This window comes from Vicugna pacos, chromosome 2, assembly GCF_048564905.1.
Source record: "Vicugna pacos chromosome 2, VicPac4, whole genome shotgun sequence".
In the NCBI taxonomy this organism is placed as follows: domain Eukaryota; kingdom Metazoa; phylum Chordata; class Mammalia; order Artiodactyla; family Camelidae; genus Vicugna; species Vicugna pacos.
The window spans coordinates 23,058,830-23,081,966 of NC_132988.1; the positions used below are offsets into that span (position 1 = coordinate 23,058,830).

At 39.1% G+C, this 23,137-nt stretch overlaps 1 long non-coding RNA gene across 2 annotated transcripts in view; it reads left to right on the top strand.

The window, feature by feature from the left end:
• Nucleotides 1-269: 269 nt before the first annotated feature.
• The window catches only part of LOC140685615 (uncharacterized), a 46,938-nt gene continuing 24,070 nt past the window's right edge, over nucleotides 270-23,137 (top strand). For both annotated transcript variants that reach the window (XR_012058866.1, XR_012058868.1), the window contains exons 1-2: nucleotides 270-479; nucleotides 4,806-4,953. This is a non-coding gene — a long non-coding RNA (uncharacterized lncRNA). The remainder of the gene's footprint in view (nucleotides 480-4,805; nucleotides 4,954-23,137) is intronic.

Below are 23,137 nucleotides of genomic sequence, written 5' to 3' on the forward strand. Positions count from 1 at the left end.
TCATGCTGCTTAGGGGCCTTGAAGGGACTGTCCACAGAGGGGAGTGTTCCATTCTCCCTTCTTCCTCACTGTGGACCATTGTCCACTTGGCTTTATTAGGGCCCTTGGTTGTCTCATTCTAGAGCAGTAAGTTCACTGACCACCACATCTGTCTTGCCTGCCCTGCAGAGAACTCCATGAGAGTGAGGACAGCTTCTGTCTTGTGCCCTACAGTATCCTCAGTGATCAGCGTAGGTCTGGCCTCTTAGAGGAGCTCCATCAGTGTGTTGTTGGATGAATGGAGTTTGGGTGGAGGAATGCAGTGATGGTCAAGGCTGCACTGGATGCCTGGCAGAGCTGGGATGAGCTTCTGTGCCTTGTACAGAAGTAGGAAGGACTAGGGAGTAGAGCTGCCTTGGATGGTGGGACCAAGTATTAACCAGTCGACCCTTCCAAGTCAGAGAGGAGAATTAAACTGGTATTTGCTTTTACCATTTTTGGTGAGTACGTATTTCACAATTCTGTCTTTCTTAGTTTCTGCCATGGGACGTCAAGTTTATGCCAGCCTCTCAGTTTACAAGAGCAGAGCCTTTGATTGACTTCACTGAGTGAAGCTAGTGCCGGTCACAGGTGTCGGGGACTGACATCACTTATGCACCTGCCACTTGTTTCTCCTCTGTGTCCTAAGTTTCAGAAATGTCTCTGGTTGTCCGTGCTGCTCATCTTCTGGCCCCAGGATCAGAAGACTTCAACGTTCTTGTTCCAGCCGTTTCCAGGTTACCAGGTGTCACTTTGGTGCCACCTGCTAAGTCCCGCCCTTCTCTTGTATATTTTCTTTTTTCTCCACTCTTCTTTTTAATCCACAGAGCGTGTGTCTCAGGGCTCCCTAAACCTTCATGGCCAAGTATGGTTTTAAGACCTGCAGTAAGAGCCAATCACAGTTACAGATTAACCCAGTGACACATGCTAATGAGACTGAACATGGACATAAGAAGGAGCATGTTCATAATGAGGCCATTAAATCTCATTTCCATTAGAAACTTGAAAACCTCAGGGGGATCAAAAGTTCTGTGTGATGACGCTGAGAAAAGAGAATTGTTCTGGCCTTAAAAACAATGTTCTGGAGATTACTAGACAGTTGAAAACGTAATGTTCTTGCACAGGGACAAACAGTGACAGCATTTGTGGATGTTGTGAGGACAATAAGGTCAGAGTTAACTTAAAGAAGCTCCCAGTGTCTTTCTGTTTCTCTGGAACCTCTCTGGCTCTGCCATGATTCTGGACTTTTATGCATCCATGTCCCCTTTTCCATCTGCCAAACTCCTACTTATTTTTTAAGACTTAGATCCTTAGTAAAGCTTCCACAAGTTTCCAGACAGAGATAGATGCCCCGCATCCCCTAACACATGCTTCTATAGCTTCCTTTGGAGAATATATGTGTTGTAATAGTTACCAAGATATAGGGCAGGAGTTGGCAAGTTTTCTGTAAAGGGCCAGATAGTAAACATTTTCAGTTTTGCCAGCCATATGGTCTTAGTTGCAACTATTCAAGTTGGCTGTTGGATGTAAGCAGTCATAGACAATATCTAAATGAATGAGTGTGGCTGTGCTCCAATAAAATTTCATTATGGACTCTGAGATTTGGATTTCATGTCCTGTTCAGAAGTCATGAAATATTCTTCTTCATTTGATTTTTTTTCCCCTTAACATTAAAAAATGTAAAAAAAAAACCATTCTTACCTCGTGGACCACACAAAAATAGGCACAGATTTGGCTCGTGGGCTCTGCCCAGCACTGAGGTAGAGCTTTCATTTGGCCACGTGTCTGTCTCTCCCATTTGACTGTAAGCAAGTTGAGCTCAGATAGTGGAATCCTAGACCATAGTGTAGTTCCCGGCACCCAGGAAGGAAGGGATCAATGAATATTTGCTAAATGGATGCCTGGGCAGAAGTATGAAGTAATATTTCCCAATATTTGCTGAGCACTTAAATGGTGTCAAGCATTGAGCTGAGCACTTTATATGCATTTCTCTTTTAATCCTCAATTTTGCCATCAAGAAACATTAAAGGCAACAGTTACCATTAGACACTGTTAAATATGTCTATGTTGTCACATTTAATCCTCTCAACAACCCTATGGTGAGTAAGAACTGATAATATCCACTCTTACAGCTGAGGGAAATTAAGTTTGGAGAGATTATTTGCCTAAGGTTACCCAGCTAGGGGGTAGTCTGGGGTGAGAAAGAGCCTGTGTCACCAGACTTGAAAGTCCCAAGTCATAAGCCCCATGCTGTACAGTGTCAAAACTTGGATGTCCTCTTGAAGAACTTGACTATGATGCAGCTTCTGGGACCATGGTGATGCTGAAACAGGCATGGGGGACTTTCCTTCCCCTAGCCATTTTGTTATGTTTAAGAACTACCATGACTCTGTTTCTAACTAGCTGTGTAATGTTTGGAATGTTGCTTAACTTTTCAGGGTCCATGACTTCCACTGGTATAGCCGAGCATTTGAATTACGTGCCGTTAAATATCTCCTTTATGATGAGTTTCCATAATTTTGTTCTCTGCTGTTTTCTGCTTACATACTGCTATTGTCTGTCTCCATTCTTCTCTCAACCTTGACTTCAGAAATTTCAGGTCCCGTGGGGTTGCTTGGACTCAGAAGGGAGGAAGGGAGAAGGGAAATATTCATCTAGCCACAAACACATTTTTAAGTCCATAAAATGGTAGCTTTTAGGGTATTTGTTTTTTGGCATTTTCTGATGGAAAGGTAGCTGTTCCAAGAAAAACAAGTAACATTATTGTCTATAACTAAATGACAATAGTGATAGCATCTTATATTTCCCAGGCGTCGTTTAAAAGTACCTTTTTGAAGGCATTATCTAATTCATCCTTTCAATATTCCTTTGAGACAGGTAAGAAGATTTTTCATTAGAGCATCCTTTTATATAGCTGCAGAATGAGCTTTTCTTTGTTGTAAACCAAAAGGCACTGAGTGTCCTAGGGAGATTTCAATAGCAGGCCACTGGGTGAGCGGTCACTTCTCAAACTGATGGTCATAACCCTTAAGAAAAAAAAAAAAAACCAGGCTTCTCCTGACTTCTAGAAATTAAAAAAATATATATATTTTCCACTTAATATAAATGTGGCTTTTGGTATTTAAATATCTGACATCCTTGTTTGGCTGGTGAATATGAGTCAGTTGAATTGAATGGGGTGGAAATATCTAGCTCATTCCAAATAAATATTTGCTGGAGGAGTGAAGGGATGGTTGAGACAATCTTCAGAAAGCAGGAATGGTATCTATGGGGAAGTTCCACTCAATGTGGCCACGTCGCCAGGCCCAAGCAATCTGTACGGGCAAGATCTTTGGCTTCTATTAGATTCGCCTGTGCTTAAGTGACTTCTCTCTGTTCGTCTAGAGGGATGGACCTGTCAAAGTAAAATAAAGCAAAGCTTCAGAATTCTCTATAAATAAGTAATTCAAATGATCTTTTCTGAATACAACTTTTAGATTTGTATAAAATATAACACCTCCACGGTGTCTTTGCAGTGCAGACATTTACATTTAGCTTTGTTTAGCAGTGTTGATCCCAAATATGCCCCGAGAGCCAAGGAAGGCCATTGATCACATGACTAAAGGGATAGAATTTGTTTGGGGGGCCTTTCCACTTCCCTTTTTGCGTCCAGGTGACCAGATCCCTCATCCTGCCCTTGACCTCCCCCGACCCCATAGGAGTGCTCTGCCCATGCCAACCCTCCCTTGGGGTTCTACATCATCAGGACATCTCTACTTCTCTTCTTCCCTTTCCCACTGCCTTCACTTCCTTAGAACATTCTGCCCTCTCAAGGTAGGAAATCAAGTTGATAAGTAAATTCACATTATTGTATAAATTAATGATAGGCTCTTGGATTTTATGAATAAGGGAAATTAAAAAAAAATGAATTGCCATTTTTTCTATTCAACTTCTATCACCATAATTTTATCAGATAAAGGATAGCTGAATACCTTCAAATTAAAATAAATATAATCTTACAATAGAAGAAAGTCCAGCCTAAGAGAGGACAGTTGGCAACTTCATACTGACCTGTTAAAAAAATTGGATGTATTTTAAAAAGATAGAATTCAATGAAGTTACAGCATTCATTTTTATTTGATAATTTTACATGTAGAACTGTCAACTGAGCAGTCTACATCAAGAGATCAAGACTGTCTAACATGATCTGGAACATCTTTTTTTTAACATAATCACTGATGGATATCAAAATTCATGTGGAAGGACTTGACACAGCTGAACGTGGGTTTTTAACTTGTTCACTTCAATTTGAAGTGTTCTAGGTGAACACAGAGAAACTCAGGAACCTTAAGTTGCCCACTGCTTTTCCCCAACTTTTGTTTGCAGGGCTGGTGAGAAATGTGAGAAATTAAGCTGAGAGCAGGGTGTCTGGTTAGCAAAATTTCCAAAAACAGACTCCAGAGCAAGCACTACGTAGCATCTGTTGACACGTAGGTCTGTGTAACTTGGGTGCCCCATTCTCCCAACCTGGAGTCATACAAAATGTACTTAAGAGGGAGGCTTCAGTCTGGTAAAAACATTCTGCATGCACGGGCCACATGCCAACCAGCCTTTGGATACTGTTTGTGTAAAAAGCATCAATAATCTTCCAAGGGTGATTTGCATTTGAAGAGCTTATTAACCGAAGAAGTGTCCAGTGCCCTTAATTTTAGTGTGCTCAAAGATCCTTTTAGAAATCTGATAAGAGCCCTAGATACTGTCCCCAGGAAAATGCACAAGCTCATACTAGAATTGCACTTTTTTTGCAGGCAATTTTAGGAGATTTGTGGATTTACAAAGCTCTACTCTAATAAATGAAATTTGGGAAGCATAAGGATGAAGTGAAGATTTCAGAAATCTGGGAGAACTGTTAGGGACATGGAACCCTACCTTGCTTTTAAATCATACCCATGGTGGGTAAGTAACCTTATTCTTAATGTCTCAAGAGTCTTAGGTCTTCTTAATTATGCACCTTTTTTCTTATGCAATAGACATAAATAGGATGAATATAACTAATCTGACCTGAACAGAAAGATATCTTTTTTGTTCTTCTAGTGTATTAAAAGGTTGCCAAATGATAGCAAAATAGTCCCAGTTTATGCTTTGCATAGAAAAATATAAAAGAAATAATTGCCTTTTGATCTTTGAAACCCTCTTGGTGTTCAACCATTTAAATTTAGGCATCCTACCTAGATGGTCATGAAGAATTCATGCTCCGATGTAAGGCGGTGACACTGCCGGCATTGTAGTTGTCCTTATGCTAAGCTCTTCTGTCTTGTAACTGTGGTGTTGAGAAAGTACAAACATAGTTAATATTTTCATAGTACCCTTGGACTCGAATTCCTCCATGTGTAACAAAATATGTGCTTATTAAGTCCTAGTGTTTTGTTTCTGATGTTTCTGTTGGTGAAAGAGATGCTAACAATTAAAGAGAGATTGCATTGCTCAATGTGTGGCATACATTATGCATGATGCAGAGGCATGAGTCCCTTTCCCTTGCTGTGCTAATGTAGACCATCCATAAGGTAGAGTGGTTGTCTCTAGGCTCTTCTTTTATATACCAATCTGTTCAATGTTGTCAGACAGGATTTCTCTGGTTAGACACACACACACACTTTTTTTTGCTTTTGACTATTTCTGTTGTAAACATATAGAAAGTCATAGCATGATACTTTCACACCCACCCCCCAATTCTCTTACAATCTGAAACTTGAGAATTCTGAATTTTGGGGGTCTCTTAAAGCATCTGGGCTGAAATGACAAGCCACCAGCTAGTAGACAAGAGTACGTTTGGGTGGGTCTTGTACTTGTGCTCCTTTCTGCCTTTCGCCCCCTCTCCCTCCCACCCCCATCCCTCTCCACCATGCTCCCTGGTTTCCTGGAGTCTCTAGCACAAATAAGAGAAAGTTTGGACCCAGAATATAAACCATGATTACTTTTCTCATACATAGAGATTAAATTCTATGTTGGCTTTGCAAAATATTTGTAGCCATTATGAGCATAAAAGATTTGCTTCTAAGTTAGGCTCTTAATGCAGCTCAGCCTCATCTGGATGAAGACATTTGAATTGAACTGACTTTCACCTCCTAAGATGGCAACATATCTGACTTGACTTAAAGACTGTGATGCTGTTTTGGCCCCACTGTAACTAGTTAAATGCAGTGCGTTAAGAACTTGATACAGCTTATTTCAGGATAATAGGAAACAAGGACTGGGAAATCATTGCCAAACTATTGACCTGAGAGCTGGTGTGTCTGTATTTTAGTTACTGTTGGGAACTTTATTTAAAGAGGGTTTAGTTCTTCATTTACAAGGAGAGCAACTGGAGTGATAGCATCCTTCTGTCAGGGATTGATTGGCTAGATATTCACCAGTCTGTTCCTTTCTCTGGGCATGTAGAAAACCGACATTTTCTAGCCTTGTATACAGCTGGCATGGGGCCATGTCAATGGTTTCTGGTCAGTGGGCTCTGAGGGGAAGTGATGGATGCCATTTTCAGTCCTGGTCGTGAAAATCCTTTTATAATCATCCATATACATTCTTATCCGCCTGGGGTTTTAGAGATGACGGTGTCCTACTGTGTGGATGAGAGCCATTTAGGAGAACTGCCCTGCACTCCCTGTGACAAGAGTGAGAAATAAACTTTATTATGCGAAGCCATTGAGTTGTTGGGTTTGTTAGTTACAGTAGCTGGTATTACTTATTAAAATTACACAGTCACGTTGCCTTTGAGATGCCTATTTCAAAACTGTGTTTCTGAACATAGGCTTTGTATAATTTCTATTACTACATAACCTTAAACTTAATGGAATTTGATCATACAACTAAGGATATTTGAAGAAAATGTCACATTCCTTTTCTACTTTTATAAATAAATCCTTACTGAATGCTTCCTCTGTAAGACTTATGTGAGACACAGCATCTTTTTTTTCTTTCTTTCTTTCTTCTTTCTTTTTTTTATTGAAGTATAGTTGATTTACAATGTTAGTTTCATGTATACAGCAAAGCAATTCAGTTATACATATACATACATATATAAATATTTTTTCAGTTTCTTTTCCATTACAGCTCATTACAAGAAATTGAATATAGTTCCCTGTGTTATACAGTAGGTCCTGGTTGCTTATCTATTTTATGTATGGTAATTTTTTTTTTTTAAATGAGACACAGCTTCTGATACAGCTCTCAATGATCCCAGCTCCTGGTACTCATGCCCTTGTGTAGTGAGTGTAGGCTGGATCTAGTGGGTCACGTCTAACAAAGGGAACATGCACAAGTGATGGGATGTCGCTACCATGACAAAAGCCTGTAACTCCTGTCTTGCCAGCATGCTCTCTCTCTCTTGCTGGCACTCTCTCGCCTTCTCACTTGTTTGCTCTGATGAAACCAGATGCTATGTTGTGTGTTACCCTATGGAGAGACCCAGGTAGCCAGGAACGGAGGACGGCCTCCAGTCAACAGCTGATGTGGAACTGAAACCTGCCAGCCACCACTGGAGTGAGCTTGGAAAGCAGGTCCACTCCCAGCTGGGCCCTCAGATGAGACTGTGGCCCCTGACAGCCTGGTGACAGCCTATGAAAGACCCAGAGCTAGGAAACCCAGCTAAGCCTTGCTCAGATTCCTGACTCACAGAAACTGTGAAATAATAGTTGATGCTCTAAGCCACTATGTTTTGGGGTAATTTTTTTTTTTGCACCAATCGAGAACTAATACAGCATACAGCAATCTACGAGATAGTCAGGAGATGATGATGGCTAAAGAATGACGTCAGTTTTTAGAGCACGTGATTCCATAGTGATTGCCAGAGTGGCCACTTGAACAAAGTTTTTAGGGATGGGGAGGAAAGTTCTGTTCATTGTGCCAGGGGTTGTTAGAGGAAATTGTGTTGAGGAACTGGCACTGGGTTTGATTAGGATTTGACTGCAAAGGAGTGGGGAAAGGACATTTCAGCCATGGAGAGCAGCATAGGGAGGCGAGAAAGTCTGACGTGTTTGGGAAATGTCAAGTGGTCTAGTGAGGCAGGATTACAGGTGAATGAAGAGGGCGCGGTACGGGTGCATGGGGGACACGAGGCTGCAGAGATAATAGAATTTTTTCCTTTACCAGGGATAAAGTGGCGGACCATGGGTTGAAAATTTGTCTGTTGAAACTAGTATCAACCAAGGGGTGAAGAACACAGAGCCCAAATTAGAGGCAAGAAAAAAAATCCCTTTGATAGTTTATCATCCACATAGTTCAGGCCTAGATAATATCAAACTAAATAATTAAAAGCTCATCACATCATTTGGTTTGATATTAAAAATGGTTTTGTCTGATTTTTCATTGAGTTCTTTTTGTGCGAAATGAATATAGTTAAAATCTTTCTTGAGGTGAGAATGTGGTAACTACTCTTCCTGTGGTAATTGTTTTGCAAGTTATACATGTTTTACATCATTACATTCTACAGCTTAAACTTACACAATGTTATATGCCAATTATAGTTCAATAAAGCTGGAGGAAAAAAATCTGTGTAAATATAAAAACAAACAAAACAAACCCTGTTTTAAGGTAACTTATCCCTTCTTTTGTGGTTTCAGGGGTCTTTTGACAGAATGCTATATTCCTCCCCTGGGAATAATGATGGAGACATCCTTCTTTTCACTGAACCTACAAGTTCACTGGGTCTTCTATTACTATATTCTTGAATATGGAGGTGGTGGCAGGGATTGAGCTATGTATTTATATTTAAACTCATCTATGGAAAGAATCCAAGCATCAGAAAACTATTGCAGAACTGAATTTCTTTTTTCAAAAAAATTCTTATTTTTTATTGTAGTCAATTTACAGTATTAGTTTTAGGTATAGAGCAAAGTGATTCAGTTATGCATATACGTATGTACATGTATATTTTTTCAGTTTCTCTTCCATTATGGCTCATTATAAGAAATTGAATATAGTTCTCTGTGCTGTACAGTAGGTCCTGGTTGTTCTTCTGTTTTATATATAGTTGCAGCACTTAACTTGTAAAGGATATGGTAAATAACAGAATAAGGTACTTCACAAGTTGATAACTATATAACATCACCAAGCCCCACATTTCTCAACTACAGGCACTGTTAGAGAAAGGAAAGTGACTCAGCCTGAGGCAAACACTGTTTTTTTTTTTAAAAAGGCAAAGAACAAAATAATGCCATTTTCAGCAACATAAATGAACCTAGAGATTGTCATTCTAAGTGAAGTAAGCCAGAAAGAGAAAGACAAATACCATATGATATCACTTATATATGGACTCTAAGGAAAAAAGACACAAATCAACATATTTATAAAACAGAAACAGACTCACAGACATAGAAAACAAACTTTTGTTTCCATGGAGGAGAAAGCGGGTAGGGAAGGGATAAATTGGGAGTTCGAGATTTGCAGACACTAACTACTATATATAAGATAGATTAAACAACAAGTTTCTTCAGGATAGCACCAGGAACTATATTCAATATCTCGTAGTAACCTATAATGAAAAAGAATGTGAAAAGAAATATGTATATAACTGGAACATTATGCTGTACACCAGAAATTAATACAATATTGTAAACTGACTATACTTCAACTTAAAAAAATGAATAAAAAAGGTATTCCCCAATCTATATTAAATGGAAAAGTTAGAATTCTGTAGTGGTGCCCATTTTGTTGGAAAAAATTGTATCTGGGAATCATAAATACACCACTTTTCAAATTTCAGTAATCCTGCATTCAACTCTTTCCCAGTTAAATGACCAAATAGTTTAAAATTATCTATTCTGCTCATAGTTCTTCCGAAGTGTAATATTTTCCCTCCCTTGGATTTATTTGCTTTATTCTTGGCTGTTTTCTGTGCTCGTAGCCAATACCAACAGCCTTCTTGGAAAATTGATATTTGCTTTATTAGCCGCCCCGCCGGTATTAATATTGGGCTGATGTCCATTTCCATGAAAATCAGCAGGCCTTTTGGAGGGAAAATTTCCATTTGTTGCTGCACAAAGTGGGGCTGATGAACTCCTGGGCTCCCCAGGGTCAGCCTGGTGTGGTTCAGTCGTTGGAGCTCAGGGATGTTGATTCTGATGATGAGTCTGGATTGTGAGAATCACTTTTTGCACTTCTTTCTCAGTTGGGGGCATTTATTCAAGAATCACTGCTATGGCAGGCTGAGTGGATGGGGTCACCTTGGTGTATATGAAACAGCAGCACACATCTATCAATCCCGGATGTGGGCATGTATAAGCCTGCTGCTTGAGACGGACAGACTCATTCCCTTGGTTGAGATTTGTCTGATGCCCGATATCAATTACACTTAAATCTCACTCCCAACCTGGAGTTCCAGCTGATATCTAAGTCCTCTTTTGCACACTTCAAGTATGGTGGTTGCAGTTCCAGAAGGAAGAAAGGTCGAGTGAAGGTTAGGTCTATAAAAATATCAGAGGAGAGCTGGGGTAGGTCTAAAGAATCACTGTAAATTTTTTACCAGCTGCTCTGTGTCCTGCAGTTTTGCGAAAATTGCATTACTCAAAAACTAACTCTGAATCCAAATTTAAAAAATGAGACAAAATCTTTTCTTTTATTCTGATTCACATTCTACGTAACACCCTAACTATGTGTTTGCCTGTAACAGTCTTGCACAATGATACAAAGAATTATAGGCTTATTCATCATTTTGGGGGAGTTATGTTTTCTCCAGTGTTGTCATTTGTAGCAAAGAACTCCCAACCCATCAGGAAATATTAAAAGAGGAGAAAATCCCAAACGAACCTTTTTTTTCTTTCTTCTTTCACTGGGCTTCTCCTTATTTGTAGCCCTGTACTCCATAGGTTACCTGATGCTTTTACTGAAGAAAGTGAGGTTGTTTTGAATGTTTGCCTGTTTTCATTACCCAGTATTCCAGAGCCATAAGCTTTATGTTCCAGTTCAGTATTTCTCATGTTGACTTTGCTGGGAACATTTCTCTGTGGGCCACGGTAAAGCGATGACTGGTGTCTTTCCCCTTTCAGTGCTGACAGACATCACTTTAGTGTTAAGAATAGCTCAGAGGCTGTATCAGTCAGGACATGCTCTGAAAACAATCAACCACAAACATTTTAAGGCCTTAAAAATGGGAGGTCTATTTCTTGCTCATACCAAGGGCCCATTGTAGGGTGGCCGTGGGCCTTTGCTCTATGTCCTCGTCACTCTCCCTTGGAGCTATGTATTCATTTGGCACATTTTTGCCTTCGAGTTTTCACAGGTGAACATTTTACTAGATACCATGTCACTGTGTGATAGGGGTTGTCATCCTTGCAGCTTCTGATGCTGGTTTCATCTCTGTCCACTCCCTGACCTCACATGTTAGTTTTCTTCTGGTAGAGTGGCATTTCACTTATTGGTACCAATTTCAGAATCGGTCAGGGTTGACTAGAGTAGTAAAAGACAACTTCAAAACTTTAGTGGCTTCTGTTCGTGGAAATGTAGTTTGGTGTAGCCATTATGGAAAACAGTATGGAGATTCCTTAAAAAATTAAAAATAGACTTACCCTATGATCCAGCAATCCCACTCCTGGGCATATATCTACAGGGAACTCTAATTTGAAAAGATACATGCACCCCAATGTTCATAGCAGCACTATATACAACAGCCAAGACATGGAAGCAACCTAAATGTGCATCGACAGATGGCTGGATAAAGAAGTTGTGCTATAGATATACAACGGAATACTACTCAGCCATAAAAGAGTATAAAATAACACCATTTGCTGCACATGGATGGACCTAAAGATTGTTATTCTGTGTGAAGTAAGCCAGAAAGAGAAAGAAAAATACCATATGATATCACTTATATATGGAATCTAAAAAAGTGACACAAATGTACTTACTTACAAAACAGAAACAGACTCACAGACAAAGAACACAAACTTGTGGTTACCAGGGGGAAAAGGTGGGGGTGGGGTAGAGGGATAAATTGGGAGTTCAGGATTTGCAGATACTACTATATATAAAAAAGATAAACAGCAAGGTCCTACTGTAGAACACAGGGAACTATATTCAATACCTTGAATATAATGAAAAAATACGTGTGTGTGTGTGTGTGTATACATATATATGTGTGTGTGTGTATATATATATATAAAATCACTATGCTATATACCAGAAATTAACACAATGTTGTAAACCATCTATACTTCAATTTAAAAAACCCTGTGCACTTGAGAAAAAATGTATATCCTATTTTGGGGGTGTAATGCTCTGAAAATATCCACCAAATCTAAGTTTTCTATTGTATTATTTAATTTCTCTGTTGCCTTATTTATTTTCTGTCTGGAAGATCTGTCTAGTGATGTTAATGTGGTGTTAAAATCTCCAACTATGATTGTATTCCCATCAATATCCCCCTTTATCTCTGTTAGTAATTGTTCTATGTACTTAGGTGCTCCTATATTGGGTGCATATATATTAACAAGTATAATATCCTCATCTTGTATCACTCCTTTAATCATTATAAAATATCTTTCTTTATCTTTCTTTATGGCCTTTGTTTTAAAGTCTATTTTGTCTGAAATCAGTACTGCAACACCTGCTTTTTTGGCTTTTCCATTTGCATGGAATATCCTTTTCCATCCTTTCACTCTCAATCTATATGTGTCCTTCTCCCTAAAGTGGGTCTCTTGTATGCAGCATATTAATGGTTCTTGCTTTATTATCCAGTCTGCCACTCTATGTCTTTTGACTGGAGCATTTAGTCCATTAACATTTACAGTAATTAATGACAGATAAGATGTGGTATATTTATACAATGGAATACTATTCAGCCATGAAAACCAACAACATAACGCCATTTGCAGCAACATGGATGCTCCTGGAGAATGTCATTCTAAGTGAAGTAAGCCAGAAGGAGAAAGAAAAATACCATATGAGATCACTCATATGTGGAATCTAAAAAACAAAAACAAAAAGCAAAGCATAAATACAAAACAGAAACAGACTCATAGACATAGAATACAAACTTGTGGTTGCCAAGGGGGTGGAGGGTGGGTAGAATAGATAAACAAGATTATACTGTAAAGTGCAGGGAAATATACACAAGATCTTATGGTAGCTCACAGAGAAAAAAACGTGACAATGAATATAAATATGTTCATGTATAACTGAAAAACTGTGCTCTACACTGGAATTTGACACAATATTGTAAAATGATTATAAATCAAAAAAATTTTTTTTTACATTTTTTATTGATTCATAATCATTTTACAGTGTTGTGTCAAATTCCAGTGTTCAGCACAATTTTTCAGTCATTCATGGACATATACACACTCATTGTCACATTTTTTCCTCTGTGATTTATCATAACATTTTGTGTATATTTCCCTGTGCTATACAGTGTAATCTTGTTTATCTATTCTACAATTTTGAAATCCCAGTCTATCCCTTCCCACCCTCTACCCGCCCCCCCCCCCCCGGTAACCACAAGTCTGTATTCTCTGTCCATGTGTCTATTTCTGTCCTGTATTTATGCTTTGTTTTTGTTTGTTTTTGTTTTTTAGATTCCACATATGAGCGATCTCATATGGTATTTTTCTTTCTCTTTCTGGCTTACTTCACTTAGAATGACATTCTCTAGGATCATCCATGTTGCTGCAAATGGCATTATGTTGTCGGTTTTTATGGCTGAGTAGTATTCCATTGTATAAATATACCACCTCTTCTTTATCCAGTCACCTGTTGATGGACATTTAGGTTGTTTCCATGTTTTGGCTATTGTAAATAGTGCTGCTATGAACATTGGGGTGCAGGTGTCATCCTGAAGTAGATTTCCTTCTGGGTACAAGCCCAGGAGTGGGATTCCTGGGTTATATGGTAAGTCTATTCCTAGTCTTTTGAGGAATCTCCACACTGTTTTCCATAGTGGCTGCACCAAACTGCATTCCCACCAGCAGTGTAGGAGGGCTCCCCTTTCTCCACAGCCTCTCCAGCATTTGTCATTTTTGGGTTTTTGAATGACGGCCATTCTGACTGGTGTGAGGTGATACCTCATTGTAGTTTTGATTTGCATTTCTCTGATAATTAGTGATATTGCACATTTTTTCATGTGCTTTTTGATCATTTGTATGTCTTCCTTGGAGAGTTGCTTGTTTAGGTCTTCTTCCCATTTTTGGATTGGGTTGTTTATTTTTTCCTTATTGTGTTGTATGAGCTGCTTATATATTTTGGAGATCAAGCCTTTGTCGGTTTCACTTGCAAAAATTTTCTCCCATTCTGTAGGTTTTCTTCTTGTTTTATTTCTGGTTTCCTTTGCTGTGCAGAAGCTTGTAAGTTTCATTAGGTCCCATTTGTTTATTCTTGCTTTTATTTCTTCTAGGAGAAAATTTTTGAAATGTATGTCAGATAATGTTTTGCCTATGTTTTCCTCTAGGAGGTTTATTGTATCTTGTCTTATGTTTAAGTCTTTAATCCATTTTGAGTTGATTTTTGTATATGGAAAAAAAATTTTTTTTAATTAAAAAATAAATAAAATAAAATAAAAATAAAAATAAAATTAAAGTTAAAAAAACCCCTAAAAAACAAAAAACTTCAATGGCTTAAATGATAAAGGGTTATCTGTTACTCCTAGTATACATTTTGAGGAACTCTGCTCTGTCCTCCTCACCCAGAGATCCAGATAGAAATAAGCACCCTGTCTGCTTCTTCAGTTGCCCATGGGGCTGTCTTAGTCACCTATTGCTGTGTAACAAACAATTTCCAAACTCAGTGGCTTTAAACAACAATTTATTTGTTTATTTTACAACTTGGGCTGGACTTAGCTGGGTGGTTCTGCTGTTCTTGCCAGGGGTGCTTACATAGCCACAGTCAGCTGGTGGGTTGGCTAAGGATGGCTGGTACCGGCTGGCTCGCTCGTGTGTCCAGGGTTCAGCTGAGATTGCTGGAGCAACTGGGAGGGCCAGGTCTCTCTAACCACCTGGTCTCTCATCTTCAAGGAGTCCAGCCTGGGCTTCATTGCTCTAATAAAGAATGAGATGTGAAATTTCAAGCCTTCTTGAAGACAATGCTCACATGGTTACTTTCACTATGTTTTGTTGGTCAAAGCAAGTCCTAGGGCCAGCTTAGATTCAAAAGAAGGGGAAAGACCCTAACTGTAGGTGGAAGAAACCACAGAGAATTTATGGCCATTTTTAATTCACCACAGCAAGAGAATGGGATTGTGGCAAATTATGTATGGGCAGACCTCAGAGACATTGAGGGTTCGGTTCTAGGCCACCACAATAAAGCGAACATTGTAATAAAGTGAGTCACATAATTTTTTTTGTTTTCCAGTGCGTATAAGAGTTATGCTTACACCATACTGTAGTCTAAGTGTGCAATAGCATTATATAGAAAAAGACAGTGTACATACCTTAATTTAAAAGTACTTTATTACTAAAAAGTATAAGCCATCATCTGAGCCTTTAGCAAATTGTAATAGTGACATCAAAGATCACTGGTCACAGATCATCATAATAAATATTATTATTATTACTATTACTATTATTATTACTAAGGAAAAAATTTTAAATACTGTAAAGTATATATGTATGTATATACATGACTGGGATATTGTGCTGTACACCAGAAATTGACACATTGCAATTGACTGTACTTCAATAAAGAAATAAAAATTAAAAATAAAGTAAAATAAAATACAGTACTGCAAGAATTACCAAAAAGTGACACGCAGACACGAAGTGAGCAAATGCTGTTGGAAAAGTGGTGCCAATAGACTTAATCAACGCAGCGTTGCCCCAAACCTGGAATTTGTAAAAAATGCAGTATCTGTGAAGTACCATGAAGTGCAGTAAAACAAGGTCTGCCTGTACTTGTCCTCAAATCTTTCCCCCAAGTATGACAATTGTCATTTCTACTCATATTTCATAAACTAAAGCAAGTCCTAGGGCCATGCCTAACTTCAAAGAGGGTGGGGAAGTGGACTCCTACCTTGTGTTAAGAAGACAGAAGGCTGAAAGTATTTGGTTAACGGAAATAATGATGCTAATAAAAAATTTCCAATTGTTGACCATAAAGGCTTCTGTTGTTGAGGATTAGTAGGTTTCTTGAATTGATTTTCAATAGTGTGCTGCTCATGGAGCAGAATTAACCAATCAAATTCAAGACTCTTACATTATATTTAGGCTGATGGTAACATGGCTAAGGTGCTATTTTGTATGTGACTCAAGCCTTCCCTAATGTGTAATCATTTTGCAGCCCGGCATTGACTATAACATGTCATCAATTTTTTTTTTTGAGTGTAGCATCTACACATCAGATTTTGGATATTGTTCTTAAAGGCTTTTCATAATGTTTATCACTTATTGATCAGACAGGTCATCAATGTGTCTTTTATTTCCTTAATTCAATGGCAAGAATCCAATGAATATGTGCATGAAGATGATTAAACAGATGTCACATACATAGTTGGAATCTCATATGTCACACATTTCAATTTAGTAGCAGTGATATTTTGATATGGACTTTGAAGAGACAGCAATAATTTGGGATCCCCACAGAGGGTGTGCTCTTTCAGTCAGAGATGGTTTGTGTTCCTGGAAGCAAAGGCTGGTGAGAGACTGAGGTAGGCCGATAAAAGTCATAGAGTGTTCTTAGCTATTTTCATGATGAATTAAAGAAACCATGCCAAATAAATAGTTGTATACAACTATATATATATATATATAAAAATAACAGGAAATTTCACAAGTATGACTCCAGATGGAGTGAGTCAGCCTTCCACTCTGTTGAGAAGTCAGCTGGCAGAGTGAGGGCTTTGGAGCCAGTGGATCTGGTTCAGGACCTGGCTCTGCTATTTACTGGCAGTGTGTCCCAGAGACTGTGAGAAGGAGTGGCACAGAGCAGCCAAATTTCCAAGCCTCCCTTGTAGTTCAGGTGTGACCATGTGACTGAATTCTAGCTACTGGAATGAGAGTGGTAGGAGTAGAATGGGCCACTTTCAGCCTTGGGCCAGAAATATAACCTTCCATCGTATGTGACCCTCTCCCTTTCCCCCTCTGCCATCTGATTGGAGAAGGTTTAGGGGGCAGGGGATTTGGAAGAGGACTGAGAAAACGGAGGTTGCCTGGATCCTTTAATGACCTCGTGCAGCACAGCCTGCTTCCCCTCCCATCTCGATCACCACCGTTGCATTGACTGAGACAGGCAAGAGAGTCTTGCTTTGTCAAACCGCTGAGACCCAGGGGTTTGTTAGAACAGCTTGTGGTACTCTGTTACATGTGTGATATGAAGCAAGACAACATTGTCCTTCTCAGCTCTAATTTCCTCATCAGTGGGGCAACTCATACCCACTTCATGGAATTTTTTTTGTCAGGATTGAACATATTGCCTAGCATGTAGTTAATAATAAATGGTAGGTATTATAATAATAAATTGGAATGTTGGAGTGTCTCCTTTTTGAAATTAGAACAAACCTCTTTTTTTCAGTTAGTCCTAATGGACTGTGAGATTAATTACCATAAATAGCTTTGGAAAGACTGAGGCAGATTAGCAGTTTAACACTTAGTTGGATACCTTAGGCATGTGGAAGAAAAAAATAGAAGAATGCCTTACTTGACTTATTTCTTTAGTGATGAGAAGTGGATCAAATAGAACAGACTGGATGAGGCATATGAAATGGGGAGCTCTTAATTCACCTTATACCCAGACACTAGCATGGTTTGCTAAGACCTAAGAGCGACACCAATGTATGCCAGGCGCTGTGGAGGTGCTTCATGCTTCATATATATTCACTCCTTAATCCTCACAGGATCCATCTGAAGCAGGCACAACTATTATCCCCATTTTACAGATGAGGATATTGAGGCACGGAGTGATTAAGTACTAACTTGTCCAAAGCCACCCCAGCCAGCACGTGGCAGAGCCAGGATTTGAATCAGGCAGCCTGGCTCCATGGTCCATGCTTTGGACCACTCTCCCACATACTCCTATAGACATTGGCAGAGCAGGTGCTCCATAAGGATTTATTTGTTCAGTAGGTGCATGATGCCACTTGGCATATTTTCAGAGATCTGTATCACCCAGGTGGGAATTGGAACCTCTGGGATAACAATCAGATCCTTGATCTTTTTAAGATGTTAAGACATGATGAAAGGCATTGAGGTGGTGGTGGTAGGGTGGTCAGAGAGACACACTGAGATCTGTCAGATGCTAAACTTAACCCAGCATTCATATTAAGGTCAGGAGATGGGCACAGCCAGTGCTGGTATGGTGCTTGTTTCTGGTTTGTAGAGATTTGGTCTGCACTCATACTGCATGTAAACCTACCAAGATTTGATTGGCAAATGAGCGTACATGTCCACCTTCAGCCCTTTGAGAAGCGTCTGGCTTGGGCTAAGTGTGCTCTTCACAGAGGTGTCGGCTGCTGCTTTGCCTTCTCCAGCACTGTTCTGCTGTTGTGAGGAAAAAGAAATGTCACTGGCAAACAGAACCAGAATACTAATTTACACTTAATATTCCTCCTCAAATCACCCTCAGAAACTTATCTGCTTTTCCAGCAATTTTGTGATAGATATCATTGCTTATTTTGTGTTACAAGCTTCCTCACAGTTGGTGATTTTTTAAAAAAAAAAATAAAGATCATAAGGTGAGTGACAGGATAGCATCCACTGCCTCAAAAGGAGTCACACACACCTATCTATAGATAGATCTATACGAGGAGAGGAAATAGACCAATTGGCTTATGTTTCCTTGCTTCCTAAAATTTCCCTGTATCTGTGTCATAGCTCTGATCTTAAATCTTATTTGGTAAGTCACCGAATGTGCTAGTTTATCAAAGAGATTTAAAAAATGGACTTTATTTTTTTGCCTTCTGAATTTCAATGGAAGAAGAGGATTTGTCTTCACTATTGATCTCTTCCATTGAGTGGTTCTTATGATGATTACCACTGTTCTATATTTATAGAGAATCAGCTCTTCATAAATGTCAAAAAGGCACTTTGCTTTACACACGTGTCAGTGTTCTAACATTTCACAAAGTTAGCAATTATCACGAGAACCACTTGTGGAAACTGGAAAATAAATAATTATTAAGGGAGGTAATGTTTTTTTCTTGGTAGAATCAGAAAACGAGGAAAAGTCCTTCACTCTGTCTTGTTTTGATGGTCCTTGTCCGTGGAGTCGCTGTGCTCCGGGGACTTGCCCATCTCCCACTTGGGCTTGCTTCTCCACATCAAAGTTCCTCCCTCCTGGGGCTTGAATATCAAGTGGGCTATAAAAATCTGCAATGTGGGATGCTGATACTGGGACAGAGGAAAATCACACTTTGATCATAGGAACCAGAAAGGGCAACCTTTTGGGGTCCTATGTAATTATTGTATTAAGGTTTCTAAAGAAACTTCTGTATACTTTCATAACGGTGTAAGTGAAGTTTTCAGACAATTTTCAAAATTGGGGGCGTGGAGGGTCTCTGAATAACACTTAAGAGCTGTCCTGACCATTTACCTTCCACTGAATTGACCAACTCTTTCATGTCCTGTAGGCATAATCTGTGCTTGGAGGGGTTTTTTTTTTCTTGGTCTTCAATAAGGCTACTTTGAAAAGTTGTCATAGCAACACTGGCTACTGGTCTTAGGTAATATAACGAGGTGAGGAGGTGGCCTCCACTGGACTTCAGGCTTTGTTAGCTTATGCTGTCATGTGCTGGGATGGCTTGTTCATAGATAACACTTCACTGAAGCAAAAACACTCTATGCTGGAGACCCCTAGAAAAGCTGTATCTTGTTCTCAAAGTGGATAGGTCACACAAACCTCCCCTGCTGCCCTCTGTCCCCTACCGCCTCCACTACTTAGTGGGGACTGTGGCTAATCTCTTGGCACATAGGTGGCCACTCTTCACACTCCTGACCATGTGCTTATTGAACGATGCGAAGTTGGAACTTGTAGTGCCTTCTCAATAGCTTTAGATGAACAGGCAGCTTTTCAGCTTTGTTGGGGAGCCCTGTGGGGTTTTTTTGGTTCAGTCTGCCAGCAAAGTTTGAGATATTCTGGATATTTTTCAGAAGATGTATGTCACCTACACATGGTTGCTATACATGTTATGGCTCTTGCATTTAATGAGTATATTAAGTGATGTTACTCTCATAATTCAAAGGGACAGTATGTAAAGCCCTGTGAATTTCAGGAAACTGCAAAGGAATGATGAATTCCACCTGTCTTCCTGGCACAGAGCTTGGCTTCAAGTTTTCTGTGTTAAGGGACCTGCGCTGTCAGATTTATGTTGATTGACTTCTCATGTCTTTTCAGTGGATGAAAAAAATTCCTGCTTTAGTATTTTTGGTCTTTGATTTCAGTGATCAGATTGCTGATATCTTGAAAAATCCTCAGGATTTGGCTGGGAGTTACGTTTCTCCCAGTGCATCTCCCTAAGTTCTTATCTACCTCTGTCTCTTCCATTCTTGTTTTTCTGGCGTCTCACTTAAACCTTATATGAACATGAGAGGCACCTAATAAATTTTGATTGTGTTGAATTTTAGGAGGGAGGGAGAGAGGCACAATTTGGGTGAATGCTATTTTAGTAGAACATCTTTATGCTGAGGTCTTTCAAAGGGTTATGGCCTTATGGCTGGAAGTTGAATAGAGTTGAGCTTCTGTTGATAACTGGCCATTCCCTGTTTGAAATCAGGCACAGATGTGTTGGCTGCAGGCAACTGACGTGATTTTACAGGCTGATCTGATAGTTGAGAATATTCATATATTGGAAAGATATCTGTGACTGCTGTGGGAAACCTAGCAAAAAAAAAAAGAAAAAGAAGACAGTAATTTCTGCTCTGGAATAAGCAATTTCTATGTTTGGGTATTTCCATTAGATTTATTGTCATGATTATTTTAAATACTCTCATGTAGATTAAATGAAGAATGCATTTTGCCTTTCATCGCAATGACACTGGTGATATGTGGTCCCTGATTTTGATCAGCTGAGGTAGTGCCATGTGAGAGAGAGCAATGCGATAATAAATGAGAAGGCAGCAAAGATAAACTGCCCTGTCCTGCCCACTCACCTCCATCCTTTAAACACAGATTGACTCCAGGACATGAAAGGACTGCCAAGTAGTTAACCTGCACAAACAGCAGTAGAGCTGCAGCAGGTGAACTGTCCTTTGATGAAAGAATCTCAGTGCCTCTTTAATTATATCCCCAAGGATTCACATATCTTAACAACCAGAATGGCCACGTGGCCGGGACCACGTGGAAAAGAAGTGAGAAGGATCAGAAACCAGCAGATTAAATTACTCAGAGACTGTGGTTCTCAGGACTCTAACAAAAGATAGGGAAGAAATCTGAGTATAATAGGGAGAAAAATGACAAAGCGTCTTAATATTCAGTTAATAATCAGATTCCCCACCTTCCTCCAAACTTGCTGTGCCCCACATAACTCAAGAATTGAATTTTTATAATTGAAAAGATTCTAGGATGAAGTGTGCACTTGTCCACTTTCCCAATGGGGGAAAAGACACATAGAAAGACTCATTTACAGTACTGACCTATGGCTCTGAATGGCAAAATTGAGTGATATCAAATATTAGTATTTCTCGAGTCATAGGAGTCCGTAATGACACCACAAGCAATGGGGCCTCATTTACCATTTAAAAAATGTTGTATAAAAATGAAATACTGTGAGTGGTACTACAAAATACAGTGTCATCTGGCACACAGTTGGCGCTCAATAATTAGCTGAATCAAAGATGATGTGGACTATGCAACCCGACCCTATAATTTAGGACAACCTAATTTGGCTCAGTATATTTCAGTTCAGTTTAGCAACGATTTACTACCAATGATTTGCAAGGCACTGTGTTGGGGCCTGCAGAAAATAATAAGATACAATCTGGTGGTGGTGGTGGTGGTGGAGGTGATGGCCAGCATAAGATAGTAAACAAATGTAATGTCTATAAAAGAGGCCATATTAGCTTCACAAGAGAGTGAACTAAAAAGTCTACCCAAAGAACATGAAGCAGATATATGAATATTACATCCAGAGTACAGGTGATAGATGCCACCAAGTGATGGTCACTGGTTGTGTTCAATCAGTTGGGCATACTAAGGGTCAGACAAGATTGAACCCAATGCATATTTGTAGCCCGGAATGAGTAGATGGTGGTTTTAGGGAACCTTTCTTTTGTAAAGGCTGCTGCTTGGGCCAGTGGGATGAGCACATGCATTTTTTTGCCCAGCTGACCAGCATTCAGACCTACTTCCACTAACAGTTAACATTATGAAAATTGGTAAATCTCTCTGATTCTTAATTCTTTTATCTCCAACAGAGAAATAATATTCCTATTAATTGAATTTGCAGGGTGATTGGAAGGATTCAGAGAGAATACATATACTGTATTTAACACATCTGGCACAAAGAAGGCTCCTCGTAAAGATCTCTTCTCCATCTTTCTCCCTTCTTGGACAAAGTAGGCTTACACAAGTCAATCTATTCATCTGATGCTTTTTGCCAAGGAAAAGGGTAGAACTCTTTTCTGAGCTCTTTACTTTTCAGTAGCGCTAAAGAAACTTAAGAAAAGAAAATTAAGAATGTGCAAATAATGCAGTGGATGTTTCCCGAGATGAAGAGGACCCAATATACTGAACAGTTTATTGTCTGTATTTGCAAAACTTAGCGTTGATAATCAGAGATTTATTTTAAGCCTCTTTTTTTTTTTTTTTAAATTGTAGTCAGTTACAATGTGCCAATTTCTGGTTCAAGCTTCTTTTGCACACATGATCTAAAATTTCCCTTATTCACTGTTGATTTATATTTGAAAAGTAGCCAGCTTCCGATTATGAATTTGTTTGACTGATAAATATTTTATTCACAGTATAGCTTATATCATTTTTATTTCCTTCAATATTTACATATGTTTTTCTTTTTTGCAAAAATTGAGTAACAGTCTACCTATGACTGAAGGTGGTGGTAGATTACATTTCTGAGTTTGATCTGCCTGGAGTCTGAGGCTCTTTTAGGTGCTAAATGTGTTAATGTTTTGTAGTTTTCCCTCACATCTTATCCTGAAAGTTTCTAGTTTCTCTTTCTTTCTGGAAGGTTTTCTTGAAATACAGATTCCTCCTTGTTTCCATATTTTTCTTTTTTTTC